At 41.8% G+C, this 26,608-nt stretch overlaps 1 protein-coding gene across 2 annotated transcripts in view; it reads left to right on the top strand.

Moving 5' to 3' along the window:
• The first annotated feature begins 12,784 nt into the window (after positions 1-12,784).
• The window catches only part of cemip (cell migration inducing hyaluronidase 1), a 105,539-nt gene continuing 91,715 nt past the window's right edge, over positions 12,785-26,608 (top strand). Inside the window, exon 1 of one of the 2 annotated variants that reach the window (XM_029125274.2) lies at positions 12,785-12,954. The gene's annotated coding sequence lies outside the window, so the exon portion shown is untranslated. The remainder of the gene's footprint in view (positions 12,955-26,608) is intronic. The other variant, XM_010877012.5, reaches the window with a different exon arrangement.

The following is a 26,608-nucleotide window of genomic DNA, read 5'->3' as shown; positions in this document are numbered from 1 at the left end:
TGCTTTTAATCGGGCTCACCTGGCAAGCTAATTATCACAGGTGTCTGAGATTGATTTCAGTGATCCAAAGAGTCCGGAGACAATACCATCCATGAGTTTGATTGAAAAACTAAATATTTAATGTTTATGACACTTAATTCCAATTTGCATAATAATTTGGAACGCGGTGTAGAAATGTCAATAGACAATACCACCTTTTTATGGTCATGTAAAATAGGCTAAATATAATATATAAGACTCTGAGTGCATCCTACAGTAGTATGAATTTCCTTTGAATGTCCTTTTTTTTCAGTGTAGGTGGAGACTTAAAATTGAACACACTGCATACCCAATATAGGAATGTGGGGTTGTGAGACAGCCTGGCAGAGCAGTATGCGGCAGCAGAGATTTCCCTTCCAATGAAAGTACAGTATATTCCAAATCCTAAGTAGGTTTTTTCCAATGATATTGTAGGGAAGTAATAATTTAATGACCCAAATCTGGGAAAGGACATAGGGAGTTCAAGGGAAATCCAACAGCACTGTTTATGGTGAGTAGCTTACATCTTGTAAGCTCAGTGGGTATTCTGGATAGTTCCGAAAATATATACAAAAATCTGTTTGGCGTTAAAGGAAACCACATCTTTGAACACACTGCAAATTGGCGAGATAAACTAACCCTTTAACTAAATTCTCAAAACAATAATTTTAATTAATAATTAAGAAACTTAGTTGCTTTTCCTGGGGGAGTAGGCCTAGTTAATGTGGTGATATAGGCTGTGATGTAGAATATAATAGTCTTCAACAGTGCTCTGAAATCTCTGTGATCTAGTGATGGTGAGGGAGCCTGAAAGCCTCTTCCGTGACTCAAGTAAGAGTAACCTAAGGAGTTGCGTGAGTAGTGAAAGCAAGTGTACTCTGGCCAGTAGCCAGGAGTGCTGCCAGGCTCAGGGGCTCCAGAAGAGCAAGAGAAGTAGAGGGAGGTGGGGAGGAGAGCCAGCAACCTGTTTTACATGTCTGGATGCCTGCCTGGAGGCTGGGGTCGTAGGTCTGGGCCTGTGTACAAACAAAGAGCTGTGTTATTGAGGTTTTTACCTGATTATGAGCGTTGCCGTCACAGGCTCTGAATCTTTCAGTGGTAGTAGAAGAAAATGAATAGGATCCAACTGGAGTGCCTACAGAATGAAGGACTGGTCCTTGGTCCTTCGAGCCTAAAAGCAGGGTTTCCTCCAATTGAAGTGGCAGCCAGATTAGTATGATCACGGTGGCAGCAAGGTAAGTATGATACACATTATACATATGATTATGCTAATGCTACGCCTTTTCAAAAGTTGGAGAGCTCTGTGTGGTGGCGGCAAGCACATATGCAAGGGATTTTCCAAATGACATTATTAAAACTCATATATCCACTTTAGGTGTAATAATTGATAGTATAACAAAATGTATAAAATAGGCTGCACATTTTTTTTTAATGATGATCAAACGTTTAATTCTGTTTTATTTTTCCCATGCTTCATTAAGTGTCGACAAAAAGTTAAATGCTTATTTACGAGCCTATTAAAAAAATATATATTGTAGCCAACTAAAATGAAACATTCAGAATGGTAACACAAGGAATATGCACACAGTGATGTGAATAACAATAACTATGAATTCATGTAAAATGATGTGACATCCATTTGGCTATTTATGAGTACCAGTTGGATTTGGTGCACAGGGCTGTGCAGCTTTATGTAGTGTAGCAGGGGCAGAGCAAGGACACGGAGACAGGTATTTGTTGCAAGGCCTGAGGGTGTTTTTTAACCCAAGAACACAAGGCAAAAAATTACTAAGCATAACCAAAAACAGTATTCAGGCAGATTCTCTAGCTTGCAAAAGGTCCCCACCCGGGGGCTGCTCTGAAAAGGGTGCGTCTTTGTTGCTGTTGTTGTCTGGGACTGACAGTGATAGCCAGTTAAGTTACATTTACTTTCAGTTTACCCACAAGGAACTCTTGCTCACCTTTTCACAGCCACCCCAAATGGTATGGATGGCAGGCAGGGCTAAAGGGAAAGGTTGGCCCTAGCTGCTGCCTCCAGAAGGCTACAGCATTTTCCATGCTCTCTCAGGGCATGCTGTCCGTGGTCCTGAACCTCCGAGGGCAGCTGCGGGTTGGAAACGCTGACCGCACGGACGTGAAGCATGTGATCAGCGTGAAGTGGTGTACGGGTATGTGGCGTCAGTACACATGCGTGTCCATGTTATATTGGAGGAAGTGTGTATTTAGTCTATGAGAAAGCAATTGGGCTAAAAGGGATTAAGATGCGGGTAGCCATTTCACAAACACCCTTTTTAAACTGTCTTACGGCCTGGGTGTAGAAGCTATACAGGGTCCTGGCAGTTACAGACTTGAGGCACCGATCAATCTTGATGATAATGTGTCCGTTTTTTGCGGCCCAACAGTCGTGGTGGAGAAGGGCGAACACAAGGGGACTAAGAATGCAACCCCGAAGTTGAGGGTCAGTGTTTCTGTTGCTGCCCCTCAGGAAGTACTGGATCCAGTTGCAGAGGGAGGTGTTCAGTCTCAGGGTCCGGAGCTTCGTGATGTTGGCACTCTGTTAGGTGATGTTCTTCGACCTGGTGCTTCTTCCTTATTCTGAGCAGAGCTGTCAAAGAGCTCCAAAGATAGGATATTGTCCTGCCTACTACAAGCAATGTTACAGACTGAGCGGCCACAGAGTACACACAATGGAGGACTCGGGAAAGAGGGCAGGTTTCTGTTTGCAGGATAGCTGTCCTTGGTGGTGGTGGCTATGGTGATGGATGCAGCAACCAGGTTTTTCGGTCTCAGGGACTTTTTGGGCTCTGGTGTGGGATCCGCGCGTGGGAATCCGGGAGTACTGAGAAGGATGCTCTGCCCCAGCAACTGCTGTAGGGTTTGTGACTGTATGGGTTCGTGACCATAGTTCTCTTCATAAGTCCTCCCTGCATCTGTGTCCTGCCTCCAACGACCAACATTACTGTTTTTCCGGACATTATCATCTGTAATTTGGTCCTAAGCCAGGACCTATAACACTACCAAAAAAAAAAGGTTTTGCAATGTTATTGTTATTTCAACCTCTTAGTGTGAAAATCCCATTTGAGGTCATTATCTGATTTGGCTGATAAAGCACCACCCTAGAAGAAATCATACAATGGCCAATGTTTGTTCATGACTTTGTTCAATGACTTACATCAAAGAATAATATAAAGTGCCTTAGGAAAGTATTCAGTATATCCTTCTCCATCGATCTACACACAAGACCCCATAATGCCAAAGCAAAAACAAATATTTTCACTAAATGACAAAAATAGCACCGTTAAATACAGTGGCCTCCGCAATTAAAATGATTGGATATTCACCTTTAATTGAGTGAAAATTCTTCAAAGAAAATTAAAGTCATCGTATTTTGCCCCCTGTGAAGGATTTAAGGATCACAAAAATTTGAGGATCACAGTTGGAGAATTGCAGAAGTTGGTTACATCTTAGGGTCATCAAGCTTCCAAAACTCCTATAAAACAACACCTCCTGGCAACACTTCCAATTTACTTGGTAATAGCAACCAGTTTCTATGGTTCATTAATAAAATAATTATTTCTTGATGGTCTTTAAACATGAGTGTAAGATCCATTGAGTGTAAGATCAAGCCCCAGCTTGAATCACATTTTTACATGTTTATCTAGGATGCTGATAATTCTGGAGGGCACTATAAGTATTCAGACACTTTTTTCAGTATTTTGTAGAAGCGCCTTTGGCACCAATCCCAGCTTTGAGTCTTCTTGGGTATATGCCTCTACCTGCTTTGCACACCTTAGGGCAGTTTCTCTTATTCTTCCTTATTGATCCTCTCAAGCTTTGTCAGATTGGTTGGGGAGCATTGGTGAATTGTAATCTTCAGGTCTCTCCACAGATTTTCAATGGGTTACAAGTCCAGGCTTAGGCATGGCCACTTAAGAACATTCACAGAATTGTCCCAAACCCACTCCAGCATTATGGTTTTGCTGAAAGGTTTGAGACAGAATTTCTCCTCAGGTTTCCATAGGTGGACTCCAGTCAAGTTCTAGAGACATCTTAAGGATGACCAAAGTACCCAGGATGCATCTGAGCTCAATAAGGAGTGTCATTAAGTTTTTATTAATGAATGAGCACAGATTTCTGGAATGTGTTTTTGCTTTGTCACTGTGGGGGGTACTGTGTGTAGATTCAAGGCGAAAAGAAATAGATGTGACAAATTATATATAGTCCATAATGCATTTTTTTTTTTAATAAAGTAAATACATCCTTAAAGTCTGAATACTTCCTGAAAGCACTATATTTGGCCTCAGTGTGGTTAAATCCGACTGCTGTATATCCCTATAAGATGATAAGCATGTTCTTTTCAGACAATGTTTTGTTTCATGTCTGTGTTTTAATAGATTTCACCACCTACCAGCATGGCCATTTTTATTCATCAAGAACACCTGCTTATTTATCTTTCAGTGTTGCGCCAGACAGACAGGTTTGCACAGTAGGCTACACTTGTTCCCATTGCCATGAAGAAAAATGAAAAAGAGAAATAACCAATCTTTTGAATTAGTTTAGTCTATATAGAAAAATATATATGACCGTTTCTAAACGGTGTAATAGCGTGACATTATTGTGTTTTTAGAACGCTGCTTCTCAATGCCACAATATGAATGGCTTTGACCAATAATGCAACAAGCAAATTTGTTTTAAATGCCCCATGGGTCCCCTGACAGGCACTCTTTGCTCATTTTATTGGTCCAAAATAGGCCAACCCATGGCTCCATAGCAACCGATCCAAATAGCGAACAGCAAGAGACGACCCTCAACAGCTGAGATGCATCTGTCAACAGGTGACAATGTTTGTTGTCATTCCCCATTTATACGAATGTATTAGCAAGAAACTGCATCAGCCTTTTGGGGTACAAAATAAATGATAAATATCCAGAGAAATTCAAATGAGTCTTATTCCCCCCCCCCCATCAAAATGGCATGTCACCGGTGAGCTAATTTTGAACAATAAAAAGACCTCACACAGCACCAATTAGCAAACTCAAATATTAACCTGAAATCAGTGTCTAGGAAAGAGTTGATGCTGCATTTTCCATTCCGTTCTCTTATTGGTCTAGGGATCGGCACGTTCTAGTGTCTTGTACTACACATGACATGTGGGATACTGAACATTCGAGATGGGTGATGAACTGATAAAGGAGTCTTTCCTGTCACAAGCCGATGAACCCGACTCTGTCTTTCCTCAGGCTGTCTTTCCCCTTGGAATTTCCCACTCAGGGAGACAGAACACACATCATGCACACTTACACACAGACAGATTAATGGACGCACACATGCACGCACCCACAAACACTCCCTGATACACACAGACGCACTTTTTGATACGGAAACCACACCCCAACCCAGCAAATCTCATGCATTCCTCAGTTAATAATGTGATGCCAAGTCTGAGCTTTGAGATTTAGCCATCCACTACCCTCAAGAGAGGTCTTATCTTCAGAAGGGAATTTAAAAGGGTTTCAGACCAAGTAGGGTATTCACATTTACCTAAGGCTGGGGTTTACGTTGGTTGAAGTTATCTTGAATCTTTCGAGAGATCCTGTTGTTTGATCTCATCTCACTTTGAGTTTGAGGTTAACACCCTAAAACCTTTTAGGTAACGTAGACCTAAAAAGGTGCAACAGCTAAGTTCTTTTAATGAAACAGCCAGTCAGACACAACAGCTAAGTTCTTGTAGTAAAACAGCCAGACACAACAGCTAGATTCTTATAGTAAAACAGCCAGACACAACAGCCAAGTTCTTATAGTAAAACAGCCAGACACAACAGCCAAGTTCTTGTGGTAAAACAGCCAGACACAACAACCTGGTTCTCTTGCAGATCCCAAGAAGATGGGCACTGATTGGCTACACCCTCCAAAACCACCTAAAATGCAGCAGCAAAGAAGACCTTGGTTCATTTCCAGCTACCGTGGTTTAACGCAACGAGGCCAGTGGCTTACCCTAAGGATCTTTGCTCAAGTAATGGTAAGCGATGTAAGCGATCTGAAGTAACCTCCTTCTTCTCTCTCACACAGGTACTTGCCTCTATTTTCTTTCATCTGCATAGATTTCAAAATACTGGATAGAAGCCTACACCAAGGAAGTTTTTTCGCCTGCCCATTTGTTCATCTTCACTGTATAGAAAGTAAAGGAGCACTAGACAGAATGCTATGGGCACATACAGAGAACGAGACGCTCATGCAAGAGTGGGAAACACAAAGATTAAGGCCCTGACAGGGATGTCTCTCACCTGGTGGGGCTGTGCTGAGAGGTAGACTGAGAGATCGCATGTTTTGACTGTTTTACATCTACTCCTGTCACTTGGCCATTATCAACACAATCTTGCGTGGAAAGTGATAATTTGACATGAAGGCTAATATGATGTTTTTCTGACCAGCTTTCTTTTTAGACACATTTTGTATTTAGAGAAGAGGATTTAAAGTGCAGTCTGAATGTTTTTGTACAGTGACACAGGTTGTGTTGTTTTGTCTTTGCACTCCAGGACTACAAAAATTACACAATGACAGTGGCGCTGAAGTACATACTGCCCACTATAATTTGAGAGTGTTTTCATCCATATCAGATGAAGCATCTAGAAATAACAACTAATTTAGTACATTTAGTACATGGCTTCACAGCTGTCTCTTGTTAAGCAGGTGTGTTTGTTTGTGTCATTAGTGCTTGCACAAGGGAGTTGGTAATGTCTATACTTGATTCTAGGCTCTGCATTTGAAGTCAGTTACTGGTGTCTGAAAACACAAGGACCAAAGTGTCAATGCAACTCATTCTGACCATAATGATTCAGATAAATATGAATAAATAAGAAACATTAGGTGAGTTATTATTAGGATAAAGGTTAAGCTTATGGTTAGTAGATAGTAGAAAGTTACTGATAGTCAGTAGATAATCTGTAAAGTATCTACAGAAACACTGTAGGGACTATAAAGAAATGCGTTACCAGCACTGGCTGGTTCAGCAATGACAAGTGACCTGGTAGACCAAGGAAGACATCTACATTGGATGACCAAATCAGCACCTATCAACTTCACCAGCTGACATACAGTGGCTGGACTGCAAGGTATAAAAACTGTAGTTAGCATCAAAATCAGGAAGGTCTAAAAAATACCGAAAGGAGCCTGCAGAGTATTGTTACTGCTGTATATTTTCAAATGTCTGAGTAGAGTAAGGACAAATCTGTAAATGTTGCCTTTTGATTCTCTAAACCTTTTATTAGGAAATTTGAAAAAGTTACTTACACTTCCAATCAGTACAGATTACTGATTGTCTAGTTGTTTCCAAAAATGTCAAGATGCAATAAAGTACAAAAGACAAGCAAAGTAATGACAAACAAACTAAATTACATCAAGATGATCCCCCAAGCTGAGCACCCACACATTAGATCTGTTCTGCATTTATAGCATTTGTATTAGTTTAAGCAAGCAATTTTTGGTCATTCTAACCTAACCTCACATTCTTCTTCTTGACACTTCCCTATATTTTTCTCCTCCACTGATGAACTATGGGACCAGACAGATCCCTGGTGCCTTGGTCTGTCGAGTCCTTAATTAATTATTTTTGCTTATGCATTACAAGTTTTTAGCCACAACCATCAGTAGCTCTTTCTGTCTTGTGTACTTGTCATAACACTCTGCAGTTCGATGTGAGTTTCCTAACCTCTCCAAATTCCTTTCCTTGCTATTAGCTGCAAGCCTTTCTTCACTGCATGGAGTTTCTTTATACTTCTTTGTATATTATATAAAGTCATGTGCAAAACTATGTACACCCCCTGGAAAGTTGTCTTTTTTATTTTTTATTCTTGCCTACAAGGCCAGTTCCCTCCGCAGCATTTCAATAGAATTGAGATCTGGGCTCTGACTCAGCCATTCCATAACCCTCCATTTCTCCATTTTTAGACATTCAGTTATAGCTTTGCTTATGTTTTGGATCATTGTCTTGGTTTTTGACAGAATACAGAGGAGAAAGTGCTGCTGGTCAGGCAAAGGATGGTAAGCAAGAAGGACAGTAGCAGTTAAATAGAGGGAGAGAGAGAGAGTGATTGAAAATGCAGAAGAGGAGGTGGTGGATGTGTCCAGGGAAACAGGATTGTGGCCTAAGGACTCAGAGAGCAAAGCCTTCCCCAGTAGTTGCAGCTCTCCAAGAAGCCTGTGGAAGGAAAAAGCTCAAAAGAGACTTATTTACAGTGAAAGCACAGGATTGTTTACTAGGTATGCTTTTTTTCACATGAGCAAGCAAAACCATCAGCCAGTGCCACAAATGGTAATCACAGTAATCACACTGATCATGTCAGACAAGAGGACTACAGGCGCGTTCTGTTCTTGTAATAATGTCAATGTCATCCATAAGTGAAGGGGCTCAGGCATATATCTTTTCAGGAGATTTCTGTCGATGACTCTGCAAACACGCATGTGGTTAAGACCAAACCAAATTTATAATCTTTATAGAAGATTCCCTAATGATTTTCAAATAATTTGGGGCACCTGTTTTTGTGTACCAGTTTCAGATTTAAAAAATGTTATGTTATGGTAGTGGTGTACCAACTTCTTCTGCATAAGGAAATTGCAAAAATTGTTTCAAAGTGTTTTTTGTGAGTTGTTATATTGGGTAACCTTAATCAATTAATTTGGTTGCAATTTAGCTAGTTCATCCATTTGTCCATCCATTTGAACTTTCCAGGGGTGTACTTTATTTTTCAAAGGGCTGTACATTCTCTAAATATTTTCAGCCAATTAATGTTTTTCTAACATGACTGTCACTATTGTTAACAAATCTATTCCCTATCTTCTATTTCTTCTTGTTCCCATTGTCAGGCTCCTTTGACTAGTCAGTTCAAAACCAAGTCAAGGCCATATTGTGCAGTGTTGCAGGACAACGATAATCTCCCAGACCCTCTCGACCATTGCAGACCTTACCCCATTTCTTACCTTGTCTCCCTTGGCTGGAATTGACCAAGAACATTTTTAGATTACATTTAGAAAAATGTGCACCTGAAATACATTTTGGCATGTATTTCAGATGCAAAATGCTAATTGTTGAGTGTCACCTACCAAGGGACACCTTTCCGACAGATACCCCCCTGCTCAATGTGTATTGGAGTCAAATTACCGAAGAAGTCTAGTTCTCTAAGTCCTTCCAGCTCCATGAACAATCAGACATATTTTTTTGTTGTTGGGAAGCAAGAACCAAAGAGATGACAAGAGGAAAGTGGGGATGAAAAAAGGAACTGGCATACCAATTTATGTGAAATAATTTGGAGGAGTGCTATGTTTGGGTGTGCATCTCTGCAACATCTTGCCTGCTCAGATCCAACCAAATGCCTCGTTTTCATTGGATGACACTTCACCATGGAGCAGGGTATTGACCTGAAAAATACTGCTAAAGATACCAAGGTATTTTTCAAGGACAAAAACTGGGATATTCTTGACTGGTCAAGAAAATCATCTAACCTGTAACCAACAGACAGGCAAAACAAACAGGAACTAAAGATGGCTGAAGTACGGGCCTGGCCTGTATTACCAGGGAAGTTACTCAGGGTGATTTCTGTGGTTCGCAGAGTTCAGGCAGTCATCAAATCTAAGTGATTTGCAACCAAGTGCTAAATATGACGACTTATTTTGGCATTATGTGATTTTTTCCTATTACTTTTGGTGCTCTAAAATGAGAGGAACTATGTATGAAAAGGGCTGTAATTACTTCATGTTCACATTTCATTGATGTAAATACTCTGACATTAAAGCTGACAGTCTGCACTTGAACTCTTAGTCATTGTTTCATTGCAAATCCACTGTGTGGGAGTACAGAGCCAAAATAACAAAACTTATGTCACTTATTGACTGCACTGTATCTACAGAACTGCACTGTATCTACAGAACTGCACTGCATCTACAGAACGGTGGTAACCACAGACTCATTCCCATTATCGGCCTACAGTATAGTCGCAACAATGTCTTAACACTTATCAATGCTGTGTACATTGGGTCAATGGCAAATTACACCTTGGTCTTTTTGGCGCGCTCTCCGACAGTTGGCAGGTGTGCGAACGCGGGTGGTGGGGCAGACGCGTAGTTAAACAACGACATAGAATAAAATCTAACGCTGTAATTGCTTTGCCGGGGCTCAGCCTGGCCTCGTGAACTTAAAAATCCTCTCTCACCACGACGCAGAGAGAGAGTGGGAAGGAGTAGAGCGGGTTGTTTACCTTTCTCCTCTGAGCTGGTGCGAGTTAAAGCCAAAATTTCAGCGGGGATAATCCGTCTCTAGCAACAACAAGGAGGGAAGGCCAAATATGTGAGCCATACTTAATGAGCGCGTAGTTAGGACCTCTGACTATGTAGAAATGACCCTTTCCCGTGTTTGCCAACATTTCACCAGAAGGGCAATGCGTGCCATGTTGGAGGCAGAACAGGAGTGGTTATGGAGCGGCATCAAAAAAGCTTACGTTTACATGTTACATATTTTTATTTGTCACGTTTTTACAATTGAAATTATTGATTGCATAGGTATGGTCCTATATTACTTAACTATTTATGTTACGGGGGAGAGTATGATTGAAAGCAATGGATAATTAGGCCCCCTTGATGAAATAAGAGCCAGATTGGAAAGGTTGCGAAAGACACTGAGGTTTTCTATGTTAAAGGATATGTTAAATGAGGGACCGAACTTAATGTCTGAGATCAGTGGGTTGTGCACTTAAAAACAGATGTAGCCTACATTCTCTGCACCCTCCCGAGATGATGGTTTGGGAAGTCAAACCATTAACCGTTTCTACAACATTCCTAGTTATTGGGCATCCAAATATTGAATACAAAAATCTGTGGTAAACCACTAATTAAAACGAACAATAGGCAATCTTAAAAAAAAAAAAAACTACTATATGAAATAAAAGTATTTTCTTTAAATGTCCAATATTTTCAATTTACGGTACACTAATGGAAGCGTGATAGCCAGCAATTGTTGTTGAAGTGTGTGCGGGAAATTAGTCGCTGTTTAACTTCCCTAACCACTGTGGGAGGAGTGGGAGTCCTAATTGTATCATGCATTTTTGAAAAGGCATCTTTGTCATACCGCTGAAGGCCGCAGTAAGCTATCTTAAAACAAATAGGAGAGCTGTCAAGCAGTGAGGCGCTAGATTTTTATGCAAAGCGATTTATTGACATGCTTGGCATTTCTTGTGCTTAATTATCTCGGAGCATGCCAGCGTGTCCCAGTTTATTAGGTAAACACGACGAAGACTTCTGCCAAACGCCCCTGATTATTAAGTTTGAGCGCTATTGCTACAAACGAACTCCCACACACAGCTCAATATTGGCTCCGGCGGGTCTCACTTTACTTACTCTTCAATCGGTATAAGCTATTGATCAGGCTACGTTTCAATCAACCGATTAAAAACACCATTTTCTCGTTCATAGACTTTTCATTAGTCTCATGGCTCAAGTTCCATTTAACAGCGGCCCCTATGGATGGACACTGGGAAATAAATGTAGTGTACCCCAGTCTATTCAACATGATAGCAGCTGTGGTAACACAGAACAGCTCCAATGATCTAGATTTAGTCTGTTTAGTGCAGGGACACGTGATAGCTTTCACGCGGACTAAGCTTTTTTTGTTTGACAGGTGATGGACAGTGTCTGACCGGCAAGTGTTATGTTACCTTTGGTAAGTCGTTTGTAAGTCGGGCGTAGGTTTAAAACGTGTTGAGGAGTTTAAGGTGTTGATGAGTTACATTTCACGGTTTCAACTTTACGATGACAGTTAAGCAAGACGTTGTCTTGGTCTGTAGGCGCACAAACACAATACTCGCACGTTTACTTAGCTAAACCTAAATATGGGGACGCCAAATATGATTGCGCTTAAAAGGCATAATTTCACTAATACAAGTATTAGTAGCAATAAACCTTAATCTAACTTTAACGCTAAACTCAATAACCCTTACTAACCCTTACTCCAACAACAAACGTTTGTCCTAAACCCAAAAAATAAGTCAAATTAAGTTGGTAATTTTTAAAAAATAATGTCAGGAAATATGACACCATTAGCCACAGTTTTGGGCGACACTTTTGTCCCCGTTCTAGAGTTAAGTCAGAAACACGCACGCACACACATAAACATACACGCAGACACGCAAACACACAGGAATGGGAGGAAAAGGATAGACGAAGGTAGAAAGAGAGAAACATTTTGAGAAAGAAGACGTCAGACCCTGAGAGGGAGGGAGAGATGGGTTTTGAGGAAAAGGTGGTGGGTGTGAGGAGGGGATTGGAAGGAAAGAGGGAAGGAAAGGGTGAAGGTACCCAGATAGAGGAAATCCCAGGGCTCCAATACTGGCATTGCATGTTCCCAAACAGTAAGTAAAGTCAACAGTTCTGTAGAATGCAATGTATGGATTCATCCCTACGGAAACCCCACAGTAATATTTGTATAATTATGTTAATCCTAATTTTAAACACACTGCGAGTTAAATGCCCTGCATCAATGTGCACTTATCGGTATCCTACACATTTGCCACCCAACACATTTGCCACCCGACGTAATCATTAGTCAGGCATATTGCATTAAATTATTTGTTCAGTCCTCCGAGGATCGGACTTGAGTAGACTGTAGACTGTATCTAATTATATAAATGGAATGCTAGAAATGGCTTGAAATGAGTGCGCGATGGGCGTGTTCTGCAGCCTCAGCTGATGTAAACAGCGTGTCCAGAAGCGCCAGCCTCGCACGGAGCAGAGAGGAGTGTATAAATATCAGCGCGTCTCTCCTCTATACCAGACCTGACTTAAGAACGCGTGGTACCTGTCACATCTGCTTGGTGTAGCCTAGTCGCCTAACATATCACAAGACCGGACCTCCCGGAGGAGTCGACTGGACAACGGTTTGTCTACAGGTTGGTGCGTCTCTTGTTCTACTTGGAGTTCATAGGTTTACCTAAACCTTTTGGGGATTTTAAAACAACTCTGTAACGTTGTTCTCTTTTGTTCATTGCTCGTTTCTTACCGGGGTCTCAAAGACAAACTGCAGGTGTAGTCAATGAAATCAGTAAAAAGGAATTAAACACTGTTCTAGGTTACTCTAGGCTATAAGCTAGAGAGAAGCGGACTGTGCCGGCGGTATAAAGAACTAGAGGTGTGTTTGTTTTGTAGGTGCGCCTTTTTGCGGGTTGTTGCAGCTGATATCCCAGCGTTATTAACCTAAGTTAAAAAATACTGCTCGTGTCACTGGCTTTCATAGGATTCGAAACAAAACATTAGAATGTCCTCTATTCCATTCTTATTTAACCGTGTATGGCGCATGGTAATGCGTCCGTGCACGTTCTATAATATGGCAACGCGTTTCACAGCGAAAGCAAGCACAATCTCCAGTAGTTACTTAATTGGCATTTTTACAAACCATTAAGTATATGTAACCTTTAATTCGTGCATGATGTGTTGCTGTTACTCCGGGCGCGCTTCTCGCACTGTGCGCGTCGGGTTTATCTACCCCAGGGCAATCATGTGCACAGCTGGAGCCCCGCGGTATGGAGCCGGGAACGTGTATATGTGCCTATTGGATTCACAATCAGGTATGTTTTTTTATTTTGTATTTATTTAATCAAAATTGTGTCATTTTTCACGATTGGACCACCAGCCTTCCATTTATCTATATGATTTGTTTGGCTGATAATATTTCAGTGTTTTTCAGATTCATAAGAGCATTACCAGAACTAACTGGTTGCCTATATATATTGGGCTTAGACCGTTTTGGAAGTAATGACCAGCGTTCTATTGACTTTATCGTGGCCAATACCCTCTAACTATATCCATTATAATGATATGAATATGTCATTTTACATGGGCCCGTTTGCTGTTGCCTATGTATTCGTATGGTTTAGTGCACGTGACGATTCAGGTTTGACTGATGCTGCAAGACACTATAGATAATGTGTGTAAAAGTTCACAGAAAATGACAACATTTGAGCTCTGGCTGATCAATAAGTGAATGGATTGCCCACTGTAATGGACGGTCTTCAGAGGGCTTAGTGGTCACTCAATAAAGTGTTTGTGTGTGAGTGTGAAACAGACAGATAGATGGATGTTTGGAAGCCACATAGCTTGGAATCTAAAAGCATCTCAGAGAAAGGGCTGTTTGACTGACAGCCAAAGAGACGACAGAAAAGCCAAATAGAGAACACAGAGAGGAGGGTGGAAGAAAGTAGAGTTGAAGATTGGAGAAAAGCAGAGAGAATGGAGACAAGAGGGATAACCCCCAAGTCATGGGAAGAAGTCAGTAATAGAGCAGACGAGAGGGCAACCTTTACTTATCTTTTTTTTAAACTTGGAAATATCACTGCTTGTGCATACAGGAGCAATGATCCCCTCGGACCAGGGTTACTCTACAGGACATCAGCAGAATGACCAGAATAACAGAGGCAGCCTCACCTAAAATGAGTACTGTACAGTATATAATGTGTGGTGATGGATGTGTGCCCAAACACTATGTGGAGACAGAGGAAGGGAGGGAGGGAGGGAGGGAGGGAGGGAGGAAGGGAGGGAGGGAGGAAAGACAGAGGCAAAGAGAGACGTGGAGCGAGAGAGCGGTCCACAGTCTAATTATTACTCTGTAACAGCTGGCAGTATAACTCTATTTGAGCCTGTTCTGTGTTTCCAAACATAGATGTACCATAACTAGAAAGGACATTCCAATTCATTCACTCCATTAAAATCAGTGTTTCATCATTTGTTTTTGTCCCTCAGGGTCCCTCACGCCGTACAGCAATTGGAATGCTCTCACACATGCATTGACTGATCTTATCACAATCTCTCATTGCCTTTCTAAATATGTGTGCGTGCGTGTCCAACGCTAGGACCATGAAAAATTCCATGCATTTAAAACTGGTGGAACGTGAAGCAACTTGCATGCCACTCTTTTTTTTTTTTTTGTCAAATATCTTACTGCTTTGTTAGCAGCTCGAATGCATGTTCATTCTGCTAGGTGTATTTCTATGCCATTGCTGCATAGAAATTGGTGATTTTGGCTTGGTGTATTTCAACATGCTGCCAAAGATGTTGGTATGTGAATTCTGCTTGGTGTATTTCTATGTTTATGCTACTAGGAACATTTCAGTGTTCTTTTCGCTAGGTCTGTTTCTACTGTGTCTGTCTGAGTCACTCTCTGAGACAAAGATACAGGAGTTCTTGGCACGTCTCTCTTGTGGACAACCGGAGAGCATTACACACACACATTTGTGTTTTGGGACTGTGATTATGTCTGTGACTTGCTTGGGACTGGTAGTTGTCTATTGCTTATAGAGTGCTTCTAACTTTAACCAATTGTTCGCTCACTGGGGAGATGTTCCTGAGGAGCTGATATGAGACCTTAGGGTTCGTCAAGATTACAAACACACACACACACACACTCTCACAGCAGCCATGGAGGAGTGGGCAAGCTGCCAGTGGCAGCGGTTTACTCCAGGAAACCATCTCGGCTCCAGCTTGGTTTCAGAGTGGGAAAGTTCCACACAAACACTCCTTTCCTCTCCCATCTGCCTGTATAAGCCTCCGGTCTTGGAGAGACCCTGTCTGCCCTTTCCTTAGGAAAATACCAGCTCTTCATATTATATTCTACAAGGTGCCCAGTCAGAAACTATGAATGCTTCCCAAATGGTACTCTATTCCCTATTTAGTGTACTACTTTTATACAGGACGCAGCAAGGTTCAGGTCAACAATAACGTACTATGGATTAGGATGCCATTTGTGCCCTATACACTAGTAGTTTTGACCTATCCATCAAGTCCTTAATGGGGTGTGAAATTGTTCCGAGTGGATGTTGTCCCACCTCGACCTGCCAGTCCTGCCAGCTTATATCTGAGGGCAACCTATTCATAACAGAGTGCGCTACTTTTGGTGTGCACTATAGAGACCCAGCAGAAGGAGGCTTACGAGCTAATCAAAGAAATGGAACAGTGATGGTTCCCAAACGCGTATAACTGGGTGTTAATGGATAACAGGTGTTATCTTCGTTTGGCCTAGCCATTTGCTTCTCTTCTGCTTCAGGGGTTATTGTGTGTGTGTGTTCTTGTGTACGTCTGTGTGTGTTATTTTGGGTGGAGAAGGAAATAAAGGGAGGTGGGAATACAGTCTAATTATTACTCTGTAACAGCTGCCAGTGTCCCTCCATATATTTCATCATGTTCTAGGTGATGTGCTGAGGTCCTAATGGCTGACTCAGCTAGCCTTGACTTGACCAGGCACACCGACAGGTGGGCTCGCCATCGTTCTTTCTTTTCTCGCTCTCTTTCTCTCACTGTCTCTGGAACTGAAATAGCTTTATCGCCCGAGAAACATGAATATCGTCAAAACTGCAATGCGTAAAATATACTGTACATTTTAATGAACAGTAAAATCATAAAGAATTGTCAAAGATATATTCATAATAATAGAACATTAGAAATAACATCTATGTAATAGTAACAGTGCATATCCATAGAACAATAGAATAAATAACTGGGACAATAATAATGAAATAAGTACTTTAACTCTCCCAGGTTCCACTGTCCAAACAGAAATATATCATTGTAATTCCGATAGTAGAGCACCATACATTATTGAATAAGATCAGCTACCGTAAACATGTATGTGTGTCCCACGTGAATTTCGAACATAAATAAAACATATAGAATTTAGATTTCATGGAAAAGAGTATACCATTGACTGATGGTTGTATTCTACAGTTAATTCCCCATTATTCACAATGACAGGCTCGGCATTGTTTGAGACTCTCCAGTGGTAGGGGATCATATGGATGTTATTCACTGGCATTTAGTATGTGCGTGTATGTGTGTGTTTTCCTATGTTAATACAAGCCCTTCAAGGCCGGACACGATAGGGCAGGAATACATCATGTCTAATCATGGTGTTCCTCAGCAACCATTTGACCTGACTGACATAGTCCTGCTCTCCGTACTATCTAAACATAACACTCCTCAACTCATATTCATTAGGTATTGTCCTAAAGACACACACATACACACACACACACACACACACAGTCTGGCTGTATACGTGAGCCCGACCTCTAACGTACCCAGAGATGTGTTTGGACAAGCTAGCCTCATTATCCTCATAAAGGAACATGACACATTCTCCTTACTTATTTGTATTATTTCATAAAGCTCCTATTGACTAGTTGGAGTCATAGGGAGACAGGTGGAGGCAGGTGGAGTCATAGGGAGACAGGTGGAGGCAGGTGGAGACAGGGGGAGACAGGTGGAGGCAGGTGGAGTCATAGGGAGACAGGTGGAGGCAGGTGGAGTCATAGGGAGACAGGTGGAGGCAGGTGGAGTCATAGGGAGACAGGTGGAGGCAGGTGGAGGCAGGTGGAGACAGGGGGAGACAGGTGGAGGCACGGGGTGGAGGGTGGAGACGAGAATTGAACCCTGGTCTCCGATGGAGAGCCGCGTATGTGCGTGGAGCCGGGAGTGTTACCGTGTGTGTGTGTGTGTGTGTGTGTGTGTGGGGGCTGGCGATGAGTAATAAAAGTGTAATGGAGAGCGGTGGTTCGGCCTGGAACAATGGGGTGATTGAATATGGCAGCGTTTGGATGATGTATTGTTATGGGAGCATTGTGCATGGCAAATGTCAAGATTAATTATCCCCCGTGTTGTGTCTGGGTGTGATGTGGGGTACTGAAGATTATACAACCTGGCAAATTGGTCCCCAACAATGTGTTTTTTTTCTTTTGGCGTGCCCCCATTCGTTAGAGAAGTAAGAGACCGAGAAGGAGAAAGAAAAGTGTTCACATATATGCGTGCCCCTCAATTGAGTACATGAATTGTAGTCCCTCATCAGACTTGGTTGTTTTTATTTCCTGTGTGGAACATCTCACAGCACCCAACTATTCCTTGATAGAAGCGTCTCAACCTTATCAGAAGACTAGTCCCAGCTATGCTTTGTGTCTCAGTCTAACAATGAAGGCTTTTACAATAGGTACCGGGCAGTCCTCTGGGTCCAGAACCTGTGACCACATCACCATAGGACACTGGAGGTGCTTTAAAATCCTGGCTGGCTAAGCCCAGTTCGTAATCAGTGTCCCCCCCTCCCCGTGTTCATCCAAAATCGCACAGGAAAAGAATGTCCCAGGGGTGACAGTGAAGTCATGGAAACTGGAATTGATGGGTGGCACCTCCCTCACTATGTTGTTATCGACATTCCACAACAATCCACAACATTTCACACTGCAGCCATTGCCATGGTCAAAAGTGGAATGAGACTAACAGTGTTGAACGGCGGCTAATTACGGTTTGATCTAAATTACAATATGGGGGTTTGGAAATGCAATGATGTTGATAAAGTAGGCAAATAAAAATGAAGGGAACACCTAAATCACACACCGGGACTTGATGAATAGAAATATATTAAAGATCTAAATCTTTTACTGAACATTGTGTAATTCGTTGAGAACAAAATGACGTAACAACGGTTTGTGGAAACCAAAATCACCAAACGATTGAGGTCTGGATTCAATCTACTGGCTGTTCCAACTTGCGTGAGTTTCATCACGGCAACTCATAATAAAGGTTCTCAATTGGATTCAGGGCTGGGGAATGTGAGGGCCAGTCAATGGCATCAATGCCTTCATCATCCAGGAACTGCCTACACATTTTGGCCACATGAGGTCAGGTATTATCCTGTACCAGGAGGAATCCAGGATCCACTTCACCAGCGTAAGGTCTGACGATGGGTCTGAGCATTTCATCCCGGTACCTAACAGAAGTCAGGGTACTGGTGGTCTGTGTGACCCTCCAAGGATATGCCTCCCCAGACCATCACTGACCCACCGCCAAACTGGTCATGCTGGATGATGTTGCAGGCAGAATAACGTTCACCACGGTGTCTCCAGACTCTCATGTCTGTCACATGTGCTCAGTGTGAACCTGCTCTCATCTGTGAAGAGAACGGGGCACCAGTGGCGGACCTGCCAATTCTGGTGTTCTCTGGTGAATGCCAATCGAGCTACATAGTGCTGGGCTGTGAGCACAGGTCCCACTAAAGGACGTCGGGCCCTCATGCCACCCTCATGGAGTCTGTTTCTGACAGTTTAGTCAGAAACATGCACACCAGCAGCATTTGTAGGGCTCTGGCAGTGCTCCTCCTGTCCTGCTCCTGGGTTGATGCTCTTCTACGGCTTTGTCCTTCTTTCCCTGTGTAACAACCTGTATCCTGGTATCTCATCCATGCTCTTGAGACTGTACTGGAAGACACAGCAAACCTTCTTCCGACGGCACATATGGATGTGACCTCCTGGAGGAGATGGACTACCTGTGCAACCTGGTCTACCTGTGCTGCAGGTACCGCCTCATGCTACCTGTAGTGACAAGGACACTTGCAAAATGCAAAGCTAGAGAAGAATCAGTCAGGGACGATATGGAGAGAGCAATTATCTGAGGCCACCACCTCCAAAACCATTCCCTTTTTGGAGGTTGTCTTGCTGTTGCCACTCCAGTGCACCTGTTATCACTTTCACTTGCACCAAAAACAGGTGACATTGATTCACAATCGCTAATGCTTCCTAACTGGACAGATTGAGATTCCTGTAGTTGAATTGACTTGGTGTTATACTGTGATGATTACGTGTTCCCTTAATATTCGGAGCAGTGTAGTTGTAGAAAACATTGTTGCCATTAACATCATGCCATAAATTATGTTTTAGATGGCAAACTTGTGATTAGTTAGCAAAGTCAGTCAAAACATTGTTAGCAAATTCGGTGGACTTGCCCCACAATATATCTATGGTAAAACTAAAAAAGCACTTAGCTTCTAATTACTTGCTTCCTTTAGAGATGTTATGTTTTCAAGCCTCAGTCATGCACTTAAGACCAAATCTTCATCAACTCTCCTTTAGGATGCATTAAGTAGATTTCTCTGTTGAACATCACCTCTCAAAACAGTACTCCACTGCAAAAACACTTTGGCAAAAACAAGAACAGTTTCGCAAATCTATGCAAAGTAGCTGTCCCAGGAGTGTGCCCTCCCAGGTGGTGCGGTGGTTTAATGTGCACTTTCCTATCACCATTTTGATCACCACAGACTAGGTTTGAGTCTCAACTGTGCTGCTGCTAGCTGATGAGTGGGTGGGAGTGGGAATGCATTGTCAGCAGGGATTTCCTGATCCAGATTTCATTATCATGTTCTAGCGACCCCCTCTGGCAGATTGGACACCTACAAAGCTAACTGAGGTCAGGAGAGCAAACTTTGCCCAGACCAATAACTCCTGGTTTGAAGAGCAGATACTTCCTGGCACAAATTCCAATGAGAAAAGCTTGTCATAATCTTTGACTCTACCGAATATGAAGGGAGTTGTGGAGATAGTGGATATGATGGAATTTGGGCAAGGGGAAAAAGTGGGTGAAAGAATACATAAAAAGTATTAACACTTTAAATGAGAACCAGTAACTCAAAATGAAATGATATGGTTATAATTCCTCTTCCTTTTATGATGAAAGGATGTTAGAAAAGTTAAAACCCACTCAATCCTATCAATTACGCCAGTCCTTTTAAATCTTACACTTTTTGGGAAAATGTAATCTTAGTTATCAAAATCCTAAAATTACTTAACTGTAAATAATATTAGGCTTAAAACGGCAATATCTGCAATTGTCAACACCAAAAATACATTATCATTCAAATGTTTGGGGTCACTTCCAAATGTCCCTGTGTTTGAAAGAAAATAAAAAAAATGTGTCTCTTAAAATAGCTTCAAATTCATCAGAAATACAGGTTAGACATTGTTAATATTATAAATGACTATTGTAGCTATTTTATTGTCGCTATACTATTGTAGACTATTGTATGCCTATGTAGATATTCCTTTAAAATCTCTTATCATGTTAATGGCTATATTTGTTATTCATTTTGCTGTATTTCCTATTCAAACTCATTTGATGTATGTTTTCATGGAAAACAAGGACATTTCTAAGAGACGCCAAACTTTTGAATGGTAGTGTACCTAGCACCAACAAAAACAATAAATTATTCTCCTTGTTATACCATCATATGCAACGTGACCTTCATTTCGTTTTATAAGCAGAACAATGTACACTTCACATTTGAACGCTCTATGTTCTAGGTAACTGCACATCACCTTTTTGAAATAGCAACAGAGATCAGTTGTGTATCTCTAAGTGCATCACCAAGTGGAACATTTATTGTTTTCTTATTTTTATCGTATGCTATTTTTGTAAGCCCACCCTGCTTGCCAGCTACACTGCATGTTTGCAAATGCCTCAACAAGAGACTGCGCTCTTCTCATTTTAAATAGTAAGACAGTCTCTCTCCCTAATCATCTTATGAAAAACCCAAATAAACAGTAGATTTCTAATTCTTGATGAATTTACAGTCCATGTTCAGGTTTCTCATCAGGGCCGGTGTGTGTGTGTGTGTGTGCTAGTTCGTGCCCACGGGTTTCAGAACCGTATCTTTCCTTGAAGAGGATGAAGAGGCAGGTTTCTCAAAGCTGGCATCTGTCAGAACAGGAGGGAATAAACTACCTGTCACTGCCTACTGAGGTGAGAGTTGGATTTGGAGAAAGAGGGAAGGAGAGATGGAGGTGAGGTGGAGAAGGGTGGGTGGGGGAGGTCCAGGGAGAGGTAGATAGAACTGGAGCAAAAAAGAGGGGTTGGAGGAACGGCGAGAGACTGAGATTGGTAAAAAGAAGAGAGAGAAAGTCACCCCATAATATCCCCTTGATAAAAAGAGGAAATTGACAGACCTGGTAGAATCTGTCCTGGGAAATAGGTTGGCTGTTTTCCATCCAGTGTCTAGTCACAAATCATAGGAGCCTTTTGTCTGTTGTTATTTTTGAAATCACTGGGTTTTGACAATATTAAAAGAAAAAAGCAATGCTTTAATCAATCTAATAGAACCAGAAAATTCTGGTTGAATTAATTCATGAAAAATAACTAATTCATATTATGTCTTCAAAAAGTATTCAGACCCCTTCCCTTTTTCCACATTTTCTTGTTTTCCATCAATCTACACACAGTACCCCATAGTGACAGAAACAAAATATATATATTTTAAATTTGAGAATTTATTTAAGCCTCTAACCACAGCCTGAGAGCGAAATCGAGACTGTAAAGGGTTTCAAGAACCTTTCTGTATTTTCCTGCATTCGTCCTTCCCTCACTCCTGACCAGTCTCCCATTCCCTGGGAGAATGGGAGCATCCAAATAGCATGATACTCCCACCGCTGTATTTCACTGTGGGGATGGCATTAGCCAGGTGATGAGTGGTACCTTGTTTTCATGTAGAGAGTGGCATTCGGGCCTTAATGTTCAACTTTGGTCTCATCAAAGCTGAGAATCTTTTTCCTAATGCTCGCAGGGTCCTTCAGGCAGCATGTCATATTCCTTTTGCTCAGGAGTGGATTCTGGGTAGTCGCTCCATGATAAAAGCCTAATTGACAGAGTGCTGCATAAATGGTATCCTTCAGGCATGTTCTTCCATCTCTGAAGGGAAACTCTGAAACTCTGTCAGGGTGGATATTGTGTTCCTGATCACCTCCCTAACCAAGGTCCTTGCCAAGTTACTTAGTTTGGCCTGGACTGCCAGCTCTAGGAGGAGTCTAGGAGGTTCCAAACTTCTTCCATTTCACTATGATGGAGCCCAATGTTCTCCTGGGAACATTCAATGGTTTAGCAATTTTTATAATCTTCACCAGATCTGCACCTCAACAACATTTCTGAGCAGTCTTCCTTTTTTGACTTCATGGCACTGTAATGTGTGGGACCCAATATGAACAGGTGTGGATCGTCTTCATCTGAGCTCAATTTGGAGTGTCATCACATAATATGCATGCTTATACACATGAAATGTTTAAGTTCATTTTCAATAAATTTGCTGAAATAACTAAAACATTTGTCAATCTTTGTCATTACGGGGTACTGTGTGTAGATTGTATGTAATACATTTTGAATTCATTCAATAACACATTTTGGAGAAAGTGATGGGGTTTGAATACTGAAGTCACTGTGGTGGGAATATACAACTTTCTACATCCCAGAGTCTCCTTTGGCCCTTGAAATGCTCAGTCTGATCATGTGGGTGTTTGGAAACACATTTGAATATTTATCTTTGTTTCAAGGCTCCCCACTCTGTTCCTAAGCTGCTGACTGATGTAGCAGGGAGCTCCTGAAGAATAGGTCTCCCTACTGAATATGCATATGTTATCTATTAAACCTTTTAATATAGATATTGTCTACTTTATCTCTGCATCCAGCATTTCCAAGAGATTCATTCTTAACAATGCACTGCCTTGATTGGCTGATTCGATGGTCTTGAGCACACCCCTAGACCACCTAGATGAACATTCATTGGTGCTCTGAACTCCAGGCATTTCTTTCAGCTCTGTATATAAACTATATGGTAGATCTCTCCCCGTGGCCTGTTGCAGGTGTCATTGTTTGGCGGATGTCAGCCTGTCCCTCCCTGTGTCCACTGAATGCTTGTTACGGATGTTGGATTGTTGTCTTATCTTAAGAATTTCACAGTAAGCTTCAAAGCCCTGGAGTTGTATCCTGCACTACGAATTCATTCAGAAACTGGAGAGGCAGAACTGATGAAATCATTCAATTTTCCTAATTTTTATATGTAATATTGAGGTGCCAAGGATGTTGACGGCATATATATAGTGGGTGTGCGTGGGTGTGCGTGGGTGCGCGTGTGCGTGCGTGTGCGCGCGGTTGCTGTTCTGATGTAGTGTCTCCAGGCGTTTGAGGTGTGTGTCTGTACAGGACCCATACCGAGTGTATCCTAGCATGGGCACTTTTACTTCACTACAGGACGTCGCCATGTTTCATCTTCCTCCCTGTTCCAACCCACTACCCTGAGGGCTTATGAGTGTGTGTTGGTGGGTGGGTGTTTGTGTGTGTGTGTGTGTGTGTGTGTACATTTCAACTTCCCCAGCACCCATAGGGCTATGCGATGGGGAACCCATCCCTCCCTGTACGAGAGAATGAATATAGATAGAATTTAAAATGTGAGGATAGAAAGAGCAAAAAAGGAATAGAAAATAAAAGGGGTTATTTCATGATTTCCTCATACCAACCAGAGACATTACTCCACAGCTAAGAGTAAAAGGAAAGACATGTTAGACACCCATCATTGTCAGAAATGATCTTCTGTTGATTGTTTAATAAAACTAGGCTGACTTGATACAGAAACATTATTACTCCATTGAGAAAAGGATACCCTTTACTCAAAATATTTGGTAAAATAATAATAATTTTCTCATTTCATTACTCTCCAATGTATGAGGTTTCTCACTGACAATAATTGAGATCAGTTATACCAGGTTTATAATTCGGACCTGAATTTAGTTGTTTTTATTACCTTGAATCACTACCATTTGCAGTGATGATACCTTATGGTGTTGATGTTTTCTGTGACTGTATGCATGTAAGAGTCACTTTATATCAGATGGGTTTCCAACACCCCCAGAACCAACTTCATTAAACCCCCACTGCCTGGCCACACTAGAAACCTGTATCAGTCCATTATGTCCTGATAGCGTGCAATAATAAAGGGGTAGGTCCCATGGGCCAGTGGGGACATGTCTGGATTGAAGAAAGTACTAGGCTCTGCCTTGATGCTTGATTAATGCTGGGTTGATTCTCTTGTAATTGGCTCATGATTTGCTATTGTCATGGGAGGTCAAAACAAACATTGACTACACATTTACTACGCATTTACCTCTGAGACTGATCACCACCGTCGTATCAATTTATCTTAAAGCAGCGTTTTACAGTTCTGACTACAGCCCTGTCCTTCACATCAGATCATGTCTACAGTACAATAGGAGGCTAGGGAGAAGGGGAGGAGAAGAGGAGGAGATGTGCGGGGAGACAGAGGTTGAGGAGGAGGACAGGGTAGAGGAGACAGATAGTGAGAGAGGAGGAAGCAGAGAGAGGAGGATGGAGAGAGAGGAGGAAGGAGAGTGACAGCGCTGAGTGGCGTGTGAAGCTACCTGGTATGTGTGTGTGTGTAACAATTAGAGCTCAAGGTCTGTCTGATCTGTTGTAGATTTCCCAGTGAATGGTTACTTATGGAGTGTTATTTAAAGTACTTAGTGTTAGGCCTTTCAATTTTAAAGATCATCCTACCTACAGACAAATCTGCACCCAAGTAGCCTTCTGTTAATGGCTCTTTATGGCTTGTTTTATTTATGCTTGTTTGTGCTGCGTATGTGTGTGTGTGTGTGTGTGCGTTACAGTATGTTTATGAACTGTATGTGTACGCTTCTGTCAAAATGACAGGTTGAGCAATGATTTGTCAATAAAAACAGTTAGCTAGCTAGATGTTTACTTTATTGAGACCACACACAGCCAGACCCACACATTTTACGTTTTATTAACTTTGTGGGGACCCCAAAAACGTTTTCCTTCCAAAATCCTATTTTCCCTAACCCAACCCACTCTGAATGATTTATGATAAAGACAAGAAAAGGTAAGTGAACTGTGAAAGAATTGTTGTTTCGGATGTATTTTTTTAAACCTCTATAACCAGTTTCTATAGCTGTGACTATTAACTCTGGACCCTATGTTGTATGAGGTGGGATAACAGGTTTTGTGGTCAGGTAATTGCCTCTGTTTTATTTTTTTTCACACTTTCTGTTCATAATTAATATGACCCTGGCCAGCTATTAAAGACATCTATGCTAATTCAATTCTTATTATGGAGCTTGACTCAATGTAATCAATGCAGACTGCTTGTTCATTCTGGGGCCGTCTATGGCAGAGATATAATGACAAAATGCTAATTTCTCAACCACACTGATGGAAAACAGGTCTGACTCTTAAGCTGGGTCTGGCAGCCACCTACATTGGCAGATTGACACACCGGGTGGGCATTTTCTGATCCCAACTGACCAAGATGCGCTTAAAGCAATACAGCACACCTAACAATTCCTCGGCCCAAATCAATGAAAAACCTATCACACAGTGTCCGTCAGTAATGGTGACACTGAGGCCACGATAAGTCAGATGGACGATCAAGCCTGTATTTTAGTCTGAGGACTGCACGCACCTTAGGACCCTGTTCAGGGAGATGCAGCCCTGTGCTGTGGCGCTCCATAACACCTCTGATCATTCTTAGTTGGGGACTGTAAGAGATGGATTTTCATTTCTTAATTGGGAAACCATTACTAGAGCCCAAAGAACGACATGCTTATGCATTTGTGATAGAGGTGCTTTAAGTCACGTAGTAGAGACATTTGGGGACATGTGGAGACATTTGGGCTCTCACAAAAGTGTTTTTACACCAATTGCAAATTGCAGTAGTCCAATTGCAGGCAGTTTGAACCATATTTTGCAACACATTCGTCTTTGATACTGTGCCTCAGTGTAAAAGATAAAAATATAATGGTAACAATCTTGTGCTGATTGACAAGGTCATAAAATACCTGAACACAAATACAGGTGGGATTGTCCTGAGCTCACTGGCACAAGAAGCTCTGAAGGAGAGTCCAGAATCCCTCATATAATGGATAATGCCCTGTCCCATGCATTGTCC

Source organism: Esox lucius, chromosome 2 (assembly GCF_011004845.1).
Source record: "Esox lucius isolate fEsoLuc1 chromosome 2, fEsoLuc1.pri, whole genome shotgun sequence".
NCBI classification, from domain to species: Eukaryota; Metazoa; Chordata; class Actinopteri; order Esociformes; family Esocidae; genus Esox; species Esox lucius.
The sequence above is the reverse complement of the archived record's forward strand: the minus strand, read 5'-3'. Positions and strand labels throughout refer to the sequence as shown.